This window comes from Lepus europaeus, chromosome 11 (genome assembly GCF_033115175.1).
Source record: "Lepus europaeus isolate LE1 chromosome 11, mLepTim1.pri, whole genome shotgun sequence".
NCBI lineage: Eukaryota > Metazoa > Chordata > Mammalia > Lagomorpha > Leporidae > Lepus > Lepus europaeus.
The window spans coordinates 71144661-71162387 of NC_084837.1; the positions used below are offsets into that span (position 1 = coordinate 71144661).

Sequence of the window (17727 nt, forward strand, 5' to 3'; positions counted from 1 at the left end):
GAAAAAAAATGAATTGGAAGAGATATTAATTCAATGATTTCCAGTTGAAAAGATATATTCCCCAAGGATCTGTTATTCTATTCATGATGAAATTTTAAAGGATGGGTTTTTCATTTAACAGGATTAATAGCCAATTCAATAATATTAAATTTAGTGGGGCAAAATATATCTCAACATATATTAAAGACTTAAAATATCTCAGTGAACCTGAATTTTTGTTGCATTACTAGCACTAGGACAATGTTAATGGTACATATTTTATAATGTGTGTGTTAAAGTCAGTTATAAAGGAATACATGGGGGGTGTAAACATATACGTAGAACAGCGCCAGGCTTGAAATGATTACTTAAAACTTTTGCTGTCTGTTTACTGGGTGGCTTTTAGGCTTCTTACCCAATCAGCCAATAAATTTCCATTATCAAAGTGAGAGATCTTTTAAATTATAATTGATACAGGATGTTAAGGCCATTTAATGAATTAAGTTATGGTTTTATTATTATTATTGGTATTCATAAAGGTATGTTAATTCTAGAAGATTGTTCTAGCTATACTGAATTTTAGCTAAGGAAATGAGTATTGGGAGGAAGTTTTATATAAGCAAAAGGATTTGACTTGTAGACATCAATATATTCACTGAGATTTGTCATAGTTAATGGAGTCTAGTGGAGATGATAGAGCTCTGGTGGACTTATAACACGTAGGTCCAATTCCTGTGTGTGAATGACTTTGGTATAATCTCTTAGTTTTTGTAATGTTCAGTTTTCCATTTTTAAAACGTGGGATGTATACAGATGATTTCTAAGGTAGTTTATGAATCTTATAGTCTATTCTGTTCTAAACCACATGACATACTACATAAATATGAAGAAACCTAAGTATCTATTTAATAATTATCACACACAACAAATGAGATTAGAGTAAATATTATCTGATGGTAAGATAAACTGCTGGAACTACTGTCAAATTGTAGTAATGAATGATCAAACTTAAACACTATAGAATCCTATGTAAAGGTAGTTCCTTTTGCATGCTTTTACCAAATAATGAAAAGTAAAAAATTAAATGTAAAACTCAGTGGAAGTGAATACCATGTGTAAGTATTTGAGATAAAAATATCTACAATTGGAATTAATTCACATATGTAAATTTTATGTTAAAATTTCTTGAAATCATGAAAGTCAGGCATTTATATATATAAACAAAGGGTTAAAGTTATTTTATATTTTGAGACACAATTTAATGCTAGCCTGGAGTAATCATAAACTCAATTTGATTAATATTTTGTATTCTAATATTAGTTCTGCAATAACAAAGTTATGTCATTATAAATTAGAATGTCACATGTACTCAAAAGACATGGTATGCATTACATAAATAATTCTTACAAGCTTTTTCATAATATATATATATGTGTGTGTATATATATATATATATATATATGGTATGCTTTCTTGATATGGTATATTATCCTGGAAAAGGAAACTTCCATTAGGATTCTTTAAGTAAACTCTAAAATTGTTGTCAATGCTGTTATGCTTTTTAAGAGTCAGTAAGATTTTTACAAAGTTAAAAAGAGGCTAAGGCATTTTTAAATACAGGAAATCATAAGGTACAGAAGAAAATATTTCAATGAAGAAAATATGGAGAATGATTTATTAGAAGGAAATTGTCATTTCCTATTACTTATGTGGCAGTCTTACTCATTTAAAGAATGCACATAAACATGCAGATTGATAGATGTGACATTGAAGCCATTATGTTAGGAAAGCTAGGTACAAGGAAAATACTTAGCAGAATTTGGTTAAAATACTCAAAGAAGATGAAATTACAAAATCAGAAGATTATTTACAGTTTTCAGTTGCTAACTGAATGAGCAAATGAACAAAAGATGTTTCCTTCCCTTGGTCATTAAAATGGGAGTAAAAGGTAATTGGATTGCCTGCTAGTGGATGAATTCAGAAAGTAGAGATCAGAATCAAATTCTGAATTTCATTTTTAATGTTTTGATAACCTACATTTTTAAGAGGTTGTTGATCTTTGGGGGGGTCTTTTCTTTTAATGTACATTTGGAGATAAATACTTTAATGTCTTAGATGATAAAATAGGATGGCATGTATGTGAAACATAATTGTTCTCTCTGTTAACATAAGAAAGTCCCTACCCAGTCCATTCTCATGGCCTGCTTTGAATGAACCAGGAAATAACCTGAGGATGTTGATGGGTCTCAACAATGGCTTACTTCACCAGAGAAGCACAACCCCTGCATAGCAGTGTGGTTTATAAGATATTGGTAAATATGGCCTGGAGCTAGAGAAATTAGTCTGGGTGTACCATTCTATTTCCAGAAGGGGTTGTGCTGGGGTAATTAGATGGAGGGCAGGGAGGAAGAGAAGGGGAGTGGTGAGTGGGGAGGTGATTATGACTACTCATGTCTCATATCAATTGAGAATTTAAAAAATTACTTAAAGTATCCCAGAGAGTGAGGATCTTACTGAACTTCAGTCTTAGCTGATTGCAGTATTGTCTGTTGAAATATTTAAAGTTTAGATTAGACATGAGCAAACTGCAGACAGTATACCAAGAAACCCAACAGAAATAAAACTTGAATTAGTAGACCTATAAGTAAGGACTCACTATACAGGTGAGAGGATTCACGAGAGGCCAAGAGAAGTTGGACCACATTTCTACTCTTGGGGCTTGGGGAAGAGAAGACTGGAGAACTAGTCTAAGGATTGCACATTACTCTCACCCGGGAGGCAGAAAGCCTCTCCTCTAAACTTGTTTTGTCTATGGGTCCACATTTAGCTTTAGAGTAGGTTTCTGTGCAACGAACCTGGAACCTTACTTGAACTAGTAACAAGGATAATAAAAGCATAAAATGTCCCTCTAAAATGCTCATTCAAAATGAGATAAATATTCATGTTCTCTGCAGGAGAGCATTGATAATATAAAGGGACTGGAAATGAATGGTCAATACTCCCACTCCTGTCAAAGTTCTCCCCTTGGGGACAAGGCTGGAGGGCAAACGTAGGTAATTATTGGACCAGGCATCCCACCAGCAGACTGAAACAATCACTCCACACCTGACAGAAATAACATTACTGTCTATGTTGGGAGTTGAAGTGCTGAGTGAGAGATGGCAGCACTGCACGGGGCATCTGACAACTGCCCTGAAACACAGATGTGGAATTCAGAACTTGATCCCTCAAGATGATATTCTTTCCTTTGGTATCTAATTACTAAAAACCTGTGCTCTTCAAAACAATACTCAATATTACTCATTTCTTTTAAGAAGAAGTCCTTGTCATAAACCATTGTTTCAAGAGAAAGTATGCCTCACATGGATATAATTGAGCATTGTTAGTTCCATTGCAAGAAAAGGGTTAGCCATTCTGAAAACAGGCCAGTCATTTGGCAACATTCTCTTTTGGATTGTTAGACTGTGATGGGATACCGCCTAACAATTGGCAAAAAGCAAATAAACACAGTGTTGTTGAATTTGACTTTGTCCACAAAATCTTCAGCAACTCAACTGTCAACAATTCTTTGGATAGACTCCCACTCAACAGTAATCTCTGTTAATAGCTAGCAAATACACATATCACCTATGAATATGGAGTTGGAAAACCTGCTTATATTCCAAATATCTTAGTAAGTTATCTAAAAGAGTAATAATTCATGTTATCAAATTTTAAAAATGTAAAGATAATACTGGTCTTTAAAACACCAGACAATATGGAGTATATTTATGAAGTTGAACCAAAATCCTAGAAATTATTGATAAGATGGAATCCTTATTGGTCTGGTGAACTGAATTCCCTTAAGTAACTTGTCAAGGTATTAAATTATGGAAGATGGACAAATCACTGTAGAGTAGATTTGGAAATACTAGCTATTCTTAGAAAACTCTAATACTACTAGTTATTTTTCATCCCATAATCTACATTTTTTTTCTCTCTGGCTATCATATGTGACACTGATAAAATGATAAGTTCATTTATTGCCACAGATGCATTTCTTATAAATTCTGATTTCTTTTATGAATCCAAGTCTAAATTGACCATTTCTATACCACTTTCATTTCCATATCAGTTCAGAACATCTGATCATGTTTTTTTTTTTTTTTTTTTTTGACAGGCAGAGTTAGACAGTGAGAGAGAGAGAGAGAGACAGAAAGGTCTTCCTTCCGTTGGTTCACCCCCCAAATGGTCACTACAGTTGGCGCACTGCGCCGATCTGAAGCCAGGAGCCAGGTGCTTCTTCCTGGTCTCCCATGTGGGTGCAGGGCCCAAGCACTTGGGCCATCCTCCATTGCACTCCTGGGCCACAGTGGAGAGCTAGACTGGAAGAGGAGCAACTGGGACAGAATCCGGCGCCCCAACCAGGACTAGAACCCAGGGTGCCAGTGCCACAGGAGGAGGATTAACCAAGTGAGCCGCAGCGCTGGCCTGATCATGTTTTCTTGTGACTCAGCTGTATGACAACTATTTAGTCTACAGTTTAGAGGATTTAGGGGATCAATGAATTGGAGAGTACAAGAAGTCATCTGTTAGATATATGTAAGAAGTTGCTTTACCTACATTTTTCTATTTCTCAGCCTACATATTGTAATTAGCTTGGGAACTTGAAAAAAAAGAAAGAATTCCAATTCTCACCAAATTGACCTGATGTGCATTAAGAATTTTAAAATGTCCCCAGATAATTCTGACACGCTTAAGGCTGAGAATCACTGGACTAGAGGATGACATTACATTACTAGGGAATTCACAGCTCAATTTAATCAGAACCTCATGAGGCAGGGAGGATTCAGTCATCAGTATTTGTTAAAATTCTACAGGGATCTTAATGAAAAGCTAAGATTGCAAGCCACTGTTAACGGGACCAAGAATTCTGATGAAGCACGGGCTTCCTCAGGTTTCCTGGGAATGTTCCAGAGCCCTTAGAGGGCTTCAGAGTTAACTTGTACACTAGAGGATTTTGAAATACGCTCAGTCAGGAATGAATCTCTGAATTATGTGTTGAGGGAATTCTTCTGGGCCCATCTGACCTCTCTGATGAATCTCAGAGGTTTCAATATTTGGTGAACTGACCTGAAAATAAATGTGATGACAGATCTGTAGCTACTATGAGTTTAAAAGAAAGATGTTTTGGTGAATGAGTTTGCTGCAGGGGAGGATAGTTCCTGTGCTATAGTTTGACAATGACAGGTCTGAATCTCTTCTGATTTCATGTGGTGCTGCAGCAGGGGCCTGTAGTTCAACCATCCATTCCAGTGTACTCAGAACTTAAATAAACCACTTCTGACTATGAACACAGATGAACTAAATTAGACTTTCACCACTTATGGCCACTTTACAAATTTCAAAGGTAAAAATTCAGACACAACTTGCAGCATAGAAAACCAAGTGTGGAGGAAAACCATTAGTCTAGAGGATCTATCCAGATTAATGAAATGGACATGAAATCAGAAGATTGGGATAATGTACAACATTAAGGCAAATATTTATTTTCTAAGGATTCTAGCTCTATTACTTTGTATGAAATATTTCTGGTATTATGGTCAGTACTTTTTGATATTTTAATTTTATATATGACACATAGAAGAAAAAGGAGGAATTTTGTATATCTAAGTAATATAGAGAAAAAAAAACTCTTGTTAAATGAAATTGAGCTTTAGTATGAACTAGTGTGGTTTAGAGAGGGAAAGAAGAGAGGTGAATTATCCAACACTCAGATAAGGCCTTATCTTTAAGGCAGACAATATTATCAGAGGGAAAAAGTTTGATATTTATTGTGGATAACTGACCCTAAAGACTACCCAGTTGTTCCAGTCAAGTGCCTTGCAGAGGAAAGTAAACTCTTACGGGAGTGGTCATTAGTACTTGACAGAGCCATTAGCTCATGTCTGTTTAAATAAGAAGAAAATATCTTTGTGAACAGGAGGGAAAAGAGCAAAACAAGAAAAAAGGAGGAAATTATATAAAAATTGAAAGGTTTTAAATCCTCTATAAACTTAAAATAAAGTTCAAAGAATTCTTATAAGATAGAGCTCTAAGTTTTTTGGATGCATTTAACGAATTGGAGCAATGGAATGCAATGGGTGGATAAGATGATTGAGGGAGAATTCTGAGATCAAACAAAACAAAATCTCTAAAATTCAAAAGAGGCCAATGATTTTACTTGAGATTGTAGTAACAGTGTGCAAAGAGGTTGAAATAATAATAATATATTATTGCAGATATTATTCAAGTTGGAGGCTTGAATCTTTTAGTTTTCTTTGTGCCTCAAACTGATAATCTTTGCTTATTTATCAGAGTACACTAAAATTTGGCTCGTTTCATGATAAATGTAATATAAAAGAAATGCAGATTTGAACTACTTTAAATAGCATATTTTCATATTATATTATAATTTTATATCATGCATAATCCCCAATTTATGTACCTAGTTGAACTTTATATGTAACAATAGATAATGTTGAGAAAATGACTTGAGACTGAATTCATAATCAACTCAAATTTGAATTTATGCCTCTTTTTCTTAAGGCAGTATTTCCAAACTGTGTTTCTTAGAACACTCGTGTCCCCTGAGATATTAATGGTGTTTCCTGAAGCACAGTTTCTGTGGCTAACCAACTGGGAAATATTAGCTTAGTAAAACTGAACAAGATTTTTTTTTTTTAAATTGGAATTCCTCTGAACCTATATTACACTAATGTGAATTACAAAGCTTCCCCAAATTTATTTGACAACAGAACACTATCTGTGATTCCATCCCCATTCCCAGCCCCTGGTTTGGGTAGAACATTTACTTTTCATTAAATTTGAATTTGACAGATATTGTTTTGGGATCTGTTTTTGTTGTAGCCAAGAACTAAACCAAGCTGACACTCAGTTGTTTGACCTAAGTAAAATGGTTATAAAATTTATCTGGAATAATATTCTAAGAATGAACTTGAACCAAGCAATTATGCCAAAGCCAGGGTTCTCTATAAAAATCTCCAACTATTAGGGTGGTATTTTGGGCATAGATGCTGGACTGAAACCCAGAGATCTGTGGTGGAACTTCAGCCTAATTTGAAATTCTTTCTGAGTTCAGAGCAGTTCAATAGCACCATTCTCCTAATCTGACATGATGCCCAATAGCTATTATTTGTGCAACCTATAAACTGACCAAAAACATTTTCCATGAAGAACCTAAAAGTGTTTCAGGGTCCTAGCATCATTGAAAAGCTATTTTTATATGGACCGCAAACAATTAAACTTTGTTTTTCAAACAAAGTTGTTTGAGCAGGAGTTGTAGTTATTTTAATTATATGAATAAAAACAAGTTTTTTCCACTGGAAAAACACTATTTAGAAGTTAGAAATTTAACATAACCTGATGGGAGGACTATAAATTTAAAGAACTAATTTCTATATCTTCTGAAGAGTTCACTTATTTGAGATTTTATTATTTTTCTTAAACATTTAATTTATTTTGATTAGCACTTAATAATTACACATATCTATGAAGTATAGAATGGTATTTCAACACATCTATACAATGTGTAGTGGCAAAATCAAAGTAATTAATTAAACTTTTCTTTTTTTTAAATTTATTTGACAGGAAGAGTTAGACAGTGAGAGAGAGACAGAGAGAAAGGCCTTCCTTCTGTTGGTTCACTCCCCTAATGGCTGCTACGGCCGGTGTGCTGCGCTGATCTGAAGCCAGGAGCCAGATGGTTCTTCCTGGTCTCCCATGCAGGTGCAGGGGCCCAAGGACTTGGGCCATCCTCCCCTGCCTTTCCCAGGCCACAGCAGAGAGCTGGACTGGAAGAGGAACAACCAGGACTAGAATCCAACACCCACATGGGATGCCGGCACCGCAGGCGGAGGATTAACCAAGTGAGCCACGGCGCCGGCCCCATAGAGTTCTTTATTATTGTTTCTTGTTTATCGTTTGTCTCTCTCCCTATCTTTAGAATAAATGTTAAGTTGATATTGCAAAATAGCTTAAGATCAATTATTTTGGCAAGCTTCATGGTAATAACAAAGCAAGAAAGACTGAAGAGAGGGAGGCAGAAAAAAAAAAAACTTCAACAAAACTAGAAAGCACACATCAAATTGACAGTAGTAAGACCTTATCTATCAGTAGTAAATGGGTGAAATTCTTCAATGTAAGGGTATAGAGTGATGAGAGGATAAAGAAAAAGACCCAACTATACAATGCTTACAAGAAACTTACTTCACATTTAAGCCCATACATAGAGTCAAAGTGAAAGGATGGAATAAGATATCCCATGTGAATGTAATCCAAAAGAAAGCAGGAATACCATTACAATCTAACGAATAGAAAGCAAGCAGTGGACTGATAGTTTTTGGGTAGGAAATCTATCTACAAATAAGATTGATCTGGGACTTTGTGATCAGCACTGAAGGGAGGAGAGGGCTCACCTGTATGTATAGAGAGAACCAGAAAGTTGGTGAATTCACTCTTAATTCGTTTTAGTGCTAATAGCCTGATCCTCAGGAGGGTCGTTTGTTGCCTCAGGTTGTCTCTAACTGTACTTCTAAGTACATGGTCTGATTCAAGATTTATTCATTTGCATGAATAATAAAGACATACAAAAATTTGGAAGACTGATGGCTTCATATCATTCATTTTTAATTCAATAAATATTGGCTGATACCTCCCTTTGCCAGACTGATGATACAGCAGTCAAAAAATCTATAGTGCTCATTTAAAATAAGTTAAAGTTTATTTTTGTTTATTTCTTTTTTCCCCCAAGATTTATTTATTTATTTGAAAATCAGAGTTACATAGAGAGAGAAGGAGAGGCAGAGAGGAGGAGAGTGGGGTCTTCCATCCACTGGTTCACTCTCCAATTGGCCGCTATGGCCAGAGCTGCGCCAATCCAAAGCCAGGAGTCAGGAGTTCTACCAGTCTCCCACGCAGGAGCAGGGGTCCAAGGACTTGGGCCATCTTTTACTGCTTTCCCAGGACATAGCAGAGAATTGGATTGGAAGCGGAGCAACTGGGACCTGAACAGGCGCCCATATGGGAGGCCAGAACTGCAGGTGGCGGCTTTACCTGCTATGCCATGGTACCAGCCCCTATTTATTTCTTTGAGAGGAAGAAGAAGAGAGAAGGAGAAGGAAAGGTAGGGGAAAGGGAGAGAAGGAAAAGTCTGGTCTGCTAGTTCACTTCCCAAATCCCTGCAACATTGGGTGATGCCAGAGCTGTAACTGAGAATTCAAGGCATGTCTTGCAAATGGACAGCGGGGAGCTATCACTATCGTCTTCCAGGACGTTCATTAGCAAGGAACTTGAATTGACAGTGAACCCAGGATTCAAATCCAGGTACTCCAATACGGGATGCAGGCATTTCAATTGATCTCATAATCACTTTGTCAAATGCCTACTCCCATGGTCCATGTTTTTGGAGAAATAATTATTTAGTAGGGAGTAAGAAGATAAAATGAGACAAGTTTAGAACACAGAGGGGGTTGCTCAACCCCACATGAAGAGGGAGAGTGTGGAAGTATTTTTTGAGAGTAAATTATCAGAGGATGAATTGAATGAAAGAATACAGACATATAATGTTAAGAGGAAATACTTTTTGTATATATTTGGCAATTAAGAGAGGTTGAGAAACAGAAAGTGATTTAACTTCTTTCCAAGTGTTCATGTTGAAGCTCCCCAAGATTTATGATTTTAGAAATTAATTGCTTTTTGATAGTCAGAATCTGAAATTAAAACTTTAAGGTTGTACTTTAGTTTTTGGCACTTTATCTCAATGCCACATTTAATAGAAAATGTATTCTCATTAACTTTAGATGGGAAATAAGGTAGTATATTTATGCCAAATTTTTGCCAAAGTGGCTATACTTTCTTAATGAATACTGCAAATGTTATATAAAAAAATCACTGTCTTCCAATTAAAAATAGGAGGACAATTGCTCTTTATCAATTTTCAGACTTTGTCTCATTGCTATGGTTATTAAAAACACAAGTACCCCAAATAAACCATTGATTCCCTAAAAACATAAACTGTATATTTGTTCACTACTATAATCTCATCTGGCAAAAGGAAGTATCAATGGCTATTTGTTGAATTTCCAAAAGAATAAAAAAAAGAGTTCACAAAATCTTTCAAAGCTTGTATGATATCTTTTCTTTACAGAGTAAGTTTCATTAAAGGCATAATTCCAGTTCAAACTAATTGGAATAATATGAGTAATTGCATATTATCTCATTTTAATGCCTTTCATTATTTGATTGTAACTATAACCTGCTTAAGTCAGCTGTTGCAAATAATCACTGTAAAAGCTCCATCATTATGGAGAATTTTCTTCCATTACTGTTTCTACAAAGTACATAACTGTTTCTAGGAAGTGAGAGAAACAATGATTTTCAGGCACATATTTAATAGTCAGACAAATTAAAGCAGTTTATCTTCCTCATTCTTTAAAACAAATCATTCTTTTATTACCATATGTGTTTGAATGCCTATCTCAACTATAATCAGGACACTCAGTAGTCCAGTAGGTGTGCATAGCCTTACTCCCTTTAATTCACGAAGTAGGCAATGAGGTGAGTTTTCCTCCACTTAGTAAAACTATTCAGGTCTTTCTGTTTCTGGGAAATTAGGCTCACCTCCCTTCTTATATAACTAATGAGTTATAAAATCACATATTTTATAGTCACAGAGGATGTGCTTTTGGATTTGAAAGGCTCTGGTCAAATATTCCCTCCAAATAGTCTTTTAACTTGCTTAAAGTTGATGAGATATTAAATAATACATCCCAAAGGAGAGCAGCATAAATCTATGGCTATTAAGTTGTACTTTAAAATTTATGATGTCTTAAAGTATTATTTAGTACTTTATCTTGCATTCACATTTATATTACCATTAAATTACTGCACTGTGTGGAAATAAATTTCGTTATTGGTACCATAAATCTTAGTCTATGCAAAATTGTGCAGTGTAAAATTGAGCCTTTTTGTTGAGTAACTAAACATAAGTATACAACTAAATTGATTTTAAAATCTTTAAAATATCTCAATTTTAATCTTTTAAAATATACAAATATCAATATTAACATTGATATAGAAAACTATATTCCATTTTAACTAATTCTCAAAATATCCTTTTGCTATAAGATTACAATCACTATTACTTCATTTTACATACGGAAAACAAAGACCTTTGGGAAATTGGCCAGATGAATAGGTTTTCTTGTATGAAAGTTATAATTTAAAAATTTTACATGGTTCTGTTTTTCTTTCCATTTAGATATTCCTTTTAATTAAGAAATATATTGATGTTCAAAACTATCAATGATTCAAATGATCATGTCATAAATTTTTATGTGCAATGATTGTTTCTGCCAATATTTGGGTGTTGGTTAACTTACAAAAGAGAGATATTGAATAGTAAGTCTGATGAATTCACTGTGTGATGAACATCATTACATATTAAAGAGCAAGGAGTTCCTGTACAGAATGTGGTTTATAGATCTTCCAGTTTACTTACAGCTAACACAATTTACTAGAGACGTTTAAGAAGAAAAAGCAAGACATTTTATAAGTAGCACTTTCCCCTTAGTGAAAACACATGCTATTAATACTATTTTGGGATAGCAACAACAATTACTATTATGACAGGAGTTAAACTGATGAATGGTGTCTGTGTGCCTGGCGCTGCACTAAAAACTTCATAGACTTGTACATTCTCTAATTTAATCTTCATGAGCCACCTATAAGTTTGGTAGATAAAGCTCATTTTACAGATGGAAGAACTTTGTCTCACAGAATTAAATAACTTGCTTTAGGTTACATAGCTAGATTTGGGATGTAACCCAAATAGGCTTAACTCCAAAGCAGAGTTTTAGTTATCACCACATGTATCACTATACTGTTGCTGGTGTTAATACAACATCAAATACTAATTTGTACCACACAGGGGGACCCATTGCATCTGAATAATAAACAGCTGAAATTTTCTTCTCTGTAATATGACCTATTGAGTATTTGGCACTATCATCAATAAAAACTTTACTCCAACTTTCCTTGCACAAAACATCTCCATCTGTCTTCCTCTGAGTTGGTGGAGCAACATTCAGTTTATTTTCCTTACAAGTTGCTTAAGATGCTTCAAAATTTATTTGGATTGTATTTAAAATATTTTTGGCATTTATTAAAATATTTATACTTTTGTTTATTAGTGTCTGCATAATTATTATATAATGCATATTCACACACACAAAATTTAATTTTAGAGAATAAATCAGTCATTTTTAGGAGTACATCCAGATAGTTTCTTCTCTAAAGGTCACTAAATCCAAACAGAACAAACACAAAAACTATTAAAATAAACAGCAGAGAGTTTGTTCTAACAAATACTTCTGAACGATAAGTTGAAAAACAAATGGTTACTGGCAAATTGGTTCTTTCTTTTGTCCTGAATTGTTGTGTTCTCAATTTATTTCTTTCCTCCTAGGACCCTGCCCAATAAAAGCAGAGGCAAAAAAAAATAAAAATGATGAGTTAATACAAAGACAGTGTATCTTGAATTAGTCTAAGAAAGTTATTTTGTGTATATGTGTGATTTTGGATAAATCATATTATATCTTTGTTTCTCAATAGTTTTCTGCAAACTAGATGTTATATATTTTTTGTGAAATGGTTGATCTTATATTTTTCTAACTGTGTTAAGAATATCTAAGAAATTCTTTATTCTGAAAGTTCAGTGGCTCTTCCCAAAATTAAAATACAATTCATTGTAATACTTATTGAGCACTTATTGTGCTATAAGCATGTACTATGGATGCATAGACACATAGGATAAAGACCTACTGTTTGGGAAATTTCAGCCTGCTTGGGGATATGAACACCAAAGAGTCAATTCTAATAGAAAGTAGTATGATGATGAGTATATGCTTAGGGAGTTAGGGATCTTAGCTAACATAACGCAGGAAAGATAGGGCAAAACTCTTAAAGGACATGCTATTTCAATCACATCTTGAACAGCTAGTGAGAATGAATCTGGCTAGAGAAGAGAGTAGGGAGTGGAGAAAGGAGTCAGAGAAAAGAGCATTTCTTCCTGGAAAAAAAGTACATGCAGAAAAATATGCATGTATGGGAATTAGTGTTTCTGGATTATCAAGTTCTAGGCAAGAAGTAGGAAGAGATGAGACTGCAGTGATGTCTTGTGCCTTGGAAATGTAGGGAACATTTTACCCTTAGGTAGTAAGAAACAACTGCAAAAGAAGGGTAAAAGCAGTAACTACTTAACCAAAACAAAATAAAACACCAGTCAGTCATGTACATCATTCACAAATATGACCTGGATAGGTAATATTTGTTAGTAACACAAAATTATTTTGTTGCAAAGTTTAACTTTTTTTCTTGTCAAAGCTTATTACCAGAACTACCCGTATGTAAAAAAATTAACTCATGTTCATAAATATTCATTAATTTGCTTACCCACTATTTGATAGAGGGGCTTATACATAGACTAAATTGACAGTAGGAGCAAAGGCAGAAAAAAGTAGGCTTAAAATTTATCAATGATTATCAGTCTTAGTTTATCATAACTGTAATGCTATTTTAGCATGGACATTACATATTATCTACTACTTAAGAGTAGTTTGAATAGGTTAAAAAGTGATTAAGTTAGAAAGTGAGGGGCAGCATGAGGGCATGGAGCTAACACTGTGCTAGTTATTTTGGGACTTGGGTTTTTTCCTTTTTTTCTTCCAAAAATTAATTGAATGACTGAGCCTTAGCCACCCTGGGCCTCAGTTTCTTTTAAAAACAAAGATAGTTAGACTAGTTAGACTAGATCATTTGAATAGATTTCAATTGTAAAAGGTTACGAATAGTACTGAGAGAGAAAGAATGAGAGAGAGAGATCGAGAGATCGAGAGATTGAGAGATCGAGAGAGAGAGAAAAAGAGAGAGAGAGGAGAGGAGAGAGATATTCCAAGATAGAATCTGCAATGTGATATATGATTATTTCTTGCTTATTTTATTGCTCACACCAACCAAGTCTAGTAAATGTGGGAGTGAATGACCCAAGAGTACAGACAGTAACTACTAAGTGGTGGGGATCATTGGGTGTCAAACCAGAGGCTACCATACAAAATTTGATTTTCAGTGGGCAGTAAGAGGAGGGAACCATTTTCTTATTGCATTTATTTATTTTTTTTTAGCATAGTGCACAAAGATTATAACTAATTGTATGTGTTTGTCTAGACGCAAACGTCCTGGTTAGAGGTCATCAAGGTCAGGGATCTTTTTTTTTTCCCCTTTTAATTTGTAGACCCAGATACTGTTTGGCCCTTTAGAGGGAAAGAGTGTTTGAGCAACTGAATTAATGAAAAAGAAATAAAAATTTGCATGAAATAAAGCATTGTAAAACTTCCCTAAGCTCATCATTTAAGATGCTATCATTTAGCTCCATTTTTCTTTTGTTTTCTACTATTTGCTAATGAAAAGATTCTATTGTATCCTTTTCTCCAAAGGATATAAACATCTATACTTTTCATTCAGTTGATGATCATATTAACTAGAAATTTTTTCTTCTCAGCCATTCTTTAGTTCGCAGATTAGATCCCAACTCTCCTGTAAAACTTCCCTTGGCAATGCCATTTCTGTGTACATTTCCACAATGTAAGTGTAAAGTGTGAAAACTTTAAATTAGTATGCAAATATAAGGCATTACTGTTATTTTTATTCTAAGATTATTATATTCTCCTAGAGCTTTGGATCAGGAGTTTAAATTGATACAGAACTGTCCATGTATTGCATCAAATTTCTCTCTTTCTCTCAAGATTTATTTATTTATTTGAAAGACAGTTTATAGAGAGAGGGAAAGAGACAGAGATCTTGCATCCTCTGGTTCACTCCTTAAATAGCCCAGCCCTGGCCAAAGCTGGGAACCAGGAACTTCTTCCTGGTTTCCCACGTAGGTGCAGGGACCCAAAGACTTGTGCCATCTTCCGCTGCCTTCCCAGGCCATTAGCAGGGTGTTAATGAAGCAGCTGGGGCTCGAACCAGTGCCCATATGGAATACCAGAACTGCAGACAATAGCTTAACCCATCGTGCCACAGCACCGGCCCTAGCATCAACTTTCTCTATTCCCTCATCACCTCTCCTTTCCTAACCTCTTATATCCCACCTCGGATATCAAGCTTGTGCTCTACATATAGTAGTTACCACCTGATCACCTTACTCAGTGTCATTTGTTAATTTCTGACTATTATAAAGCTGTGTATAAAAGAAAACTACTAGCATCATTATTTAAGCATTCAACAGAAAAAACCTTCAGTTTTAATTTGTTGCTATTTACACCAGACACTTCAAGTGCCCAAACATTGGCATTCCTTTTATATACTACACACACACACACACACACATTCACTTTGGGCTTCTACATGATATTTATATCCCTACTCAGTTCTAGCCATCCATGAGTTATGTGCTACCTACACTACTCAACAGGTTTGTGAGGAAAAAAAGATTAGAAGTGGTAGAAGCGTTGGAAAAAGGCTAGAAATTATGTGAGGACAGAAATAGTTTCTACCCCAAGTGCTGCTGTATTGCATTCCCAACAACTAGAACAATTCTTGGCACATATTGATTAAAAATATCTGTCCAATGAATTGGACCAGATATAAGTAGGGTGAACATATTCAGAGGTATGCTGGAGCTGACTTGTACTGTCAACTATTAAATTTTCAGGGATTTTGTGAAATTGTTAAATACAGCTACTATTGAACATTTCATGATAAAATTTATAATTAAATAAATTACATTAAGATCAAAGGTAATATTCAAAACTCCTCATTTCTGAATTATTTTACTATTATCTATGCTTTTGAAGTTACTTATTTTTAATGTATCTAGGTGATGGAAATACTACATAATGGTATGCTACTGTGTATTTCTTCCCAATTCTACTTAGTGATGTCTTGTTGATAGTATTTATACCACAGAAATTGGCAAATGCTACAAATTAGAGCTTGACTCCTTATTTTGTTGATTGTCTAGACATAAAAGAATGACAGAGAAAATGTTAATACTTATTAAGCTTAAATGTTTTTGTCTGTAACTATACAAGTACAAATAGGACAAAAAGTGAAAAATATCTTTCCAGTATCCCTAAAAACTATTATTTAATTCAGCAGTTACATCATCAAAAAATTAAGTGATGTTTCAACATACATCTCCATTGACTCATTTTCATCTTACTTATTAACATGAATGCAAATATCAACAACCATTTTTGTCAGAACTATATTTGTTTCTTTATGGCAACTATAGGTAGTTTCAGAAAAAAATTAAAAACCAACAAAAGAATTTATGAGTATTATCCAATTTATTATTTACAATTATGTGTTGCTTCCTTTATATTAGTAATGTGTGCATTCATATGTCTACCTTTTTCCTAAGAGTCAGTTGTAAAATAGCACACATCTACATAAACAGTAATACGTCATCCAAACTGGAATACTCCTGGGAGTAAAAGATGCCGCTATAAATAATCACACCAACACAGCAGGTCTAAACTGAGACTGTGCTAGGCAAACAGGAATGGGTCAATCTTGTTACAGGAAATTTAGAGCAGTGTAGGAAGCAATCTTGGGGTGGGAAGTGGCACTGCTGGGATGGTAGATTATTCATTGATGAGAACCATGTGTTGTTTAATTTCTCATTGTAGTAGTCCTTCTCCCTAATTAGGATTTATGGTTGCTTTCAAGACAATTGAGAAAACAGAGAATGGAAGCCCACAATTCAGCAATGTAGCCTCATCTCTATTTTCCTTAATATTTCAATAAAATATACTGCCAAGAAAAGATCTTAAAATTCAGGGAAACAAAGTTGGTTTAAACAGTGACAGATTCTGTTTTGTTGTATAAAAAGTAAAAAAAAAAATTGGCCTTTAAAAACTTTATTTTATGAAAAACATAGGTAGACAAGGAAATAACATTTAAGTATATACTTAACATCAATACGTTGTATTATTTGGATCTAATTATATTCAGTTAAATGTTCTTTTTTTTTTTTTTAAAGATTTCATTTATTTATTTGAAAGTCAGAGTTACACAGAGAGGAGAGGCAGAGAAAGAAAGAAAGGTCTTCTATCCAATGGTTCATTCCCCAGTTGGCCTCAACGGCCGGAGCTGCGCCGATCTGAAGCTTGGAGCCAGGAGCTTCTTCCGGGTCTCCCACGCAGGTGCGGGGGCCCAAGGACTTGGGCTATCTTCTACTGCTTTCCCAGGCCATAGCAGAGAGCTGGACTGGAAGAAGAGTAGGTGGGACTAGAACCAACGCCCATATGGGATGCCGGCACTTCAGGCCAGGGCATTAATCCGCTGAGTCACAGCACCAGCCCCATAAATGTTATTTTTCTTAAAGAACATAAGGTTTACCTGAAGCTCAAATGATTTGAAATCTAATCAAGTATTTATGTGCAGATCTGAGGTGGATCAGGGATCTTTTTAGCCTAATATTCTGTTACTGATAGCATACCAAGGACATTTTGTACTTATCTCCCATAGCCTATCTCAAAGGTTAGAAATAAATCCTAAATATTTCCAGTTCTTTTAAGATTTTCTATGACTCTATCATTTGAGGATCGTCTTGTACCTATTTGTTTTTGTGCTATACTTTGAGCTAAAAAAATAGCAAATTTGCAACCTAATGGATAACATTGTTAATATTTGTCCTAAAATATC

The 17727-nt window shown here is 34.6% G+C and overlaps 2 protein-coding genes across 4 annotated transcripts in view; one reads left to right on the forward strand and one right to left on the reverse strand.

The window, feature by feature from the left end:
* FAM227B (family with sequence similarity 227 member B) overlaps window positions 1–17727 on the reverse strand; it is a 216648-nt gene that overhangs the window by 70916 nt on the left and 128005 nt on the right. The window lies entirely within an intron of this gene.
* The window catches only part of FGF7 (fibroblast growth factor 7), a 62801-nt gene that overhangs the window by 2062 nt on the left and 43012 nt on the right, over window positions 1–17727 (forward strand). The window lies entirely within an intron of this gene.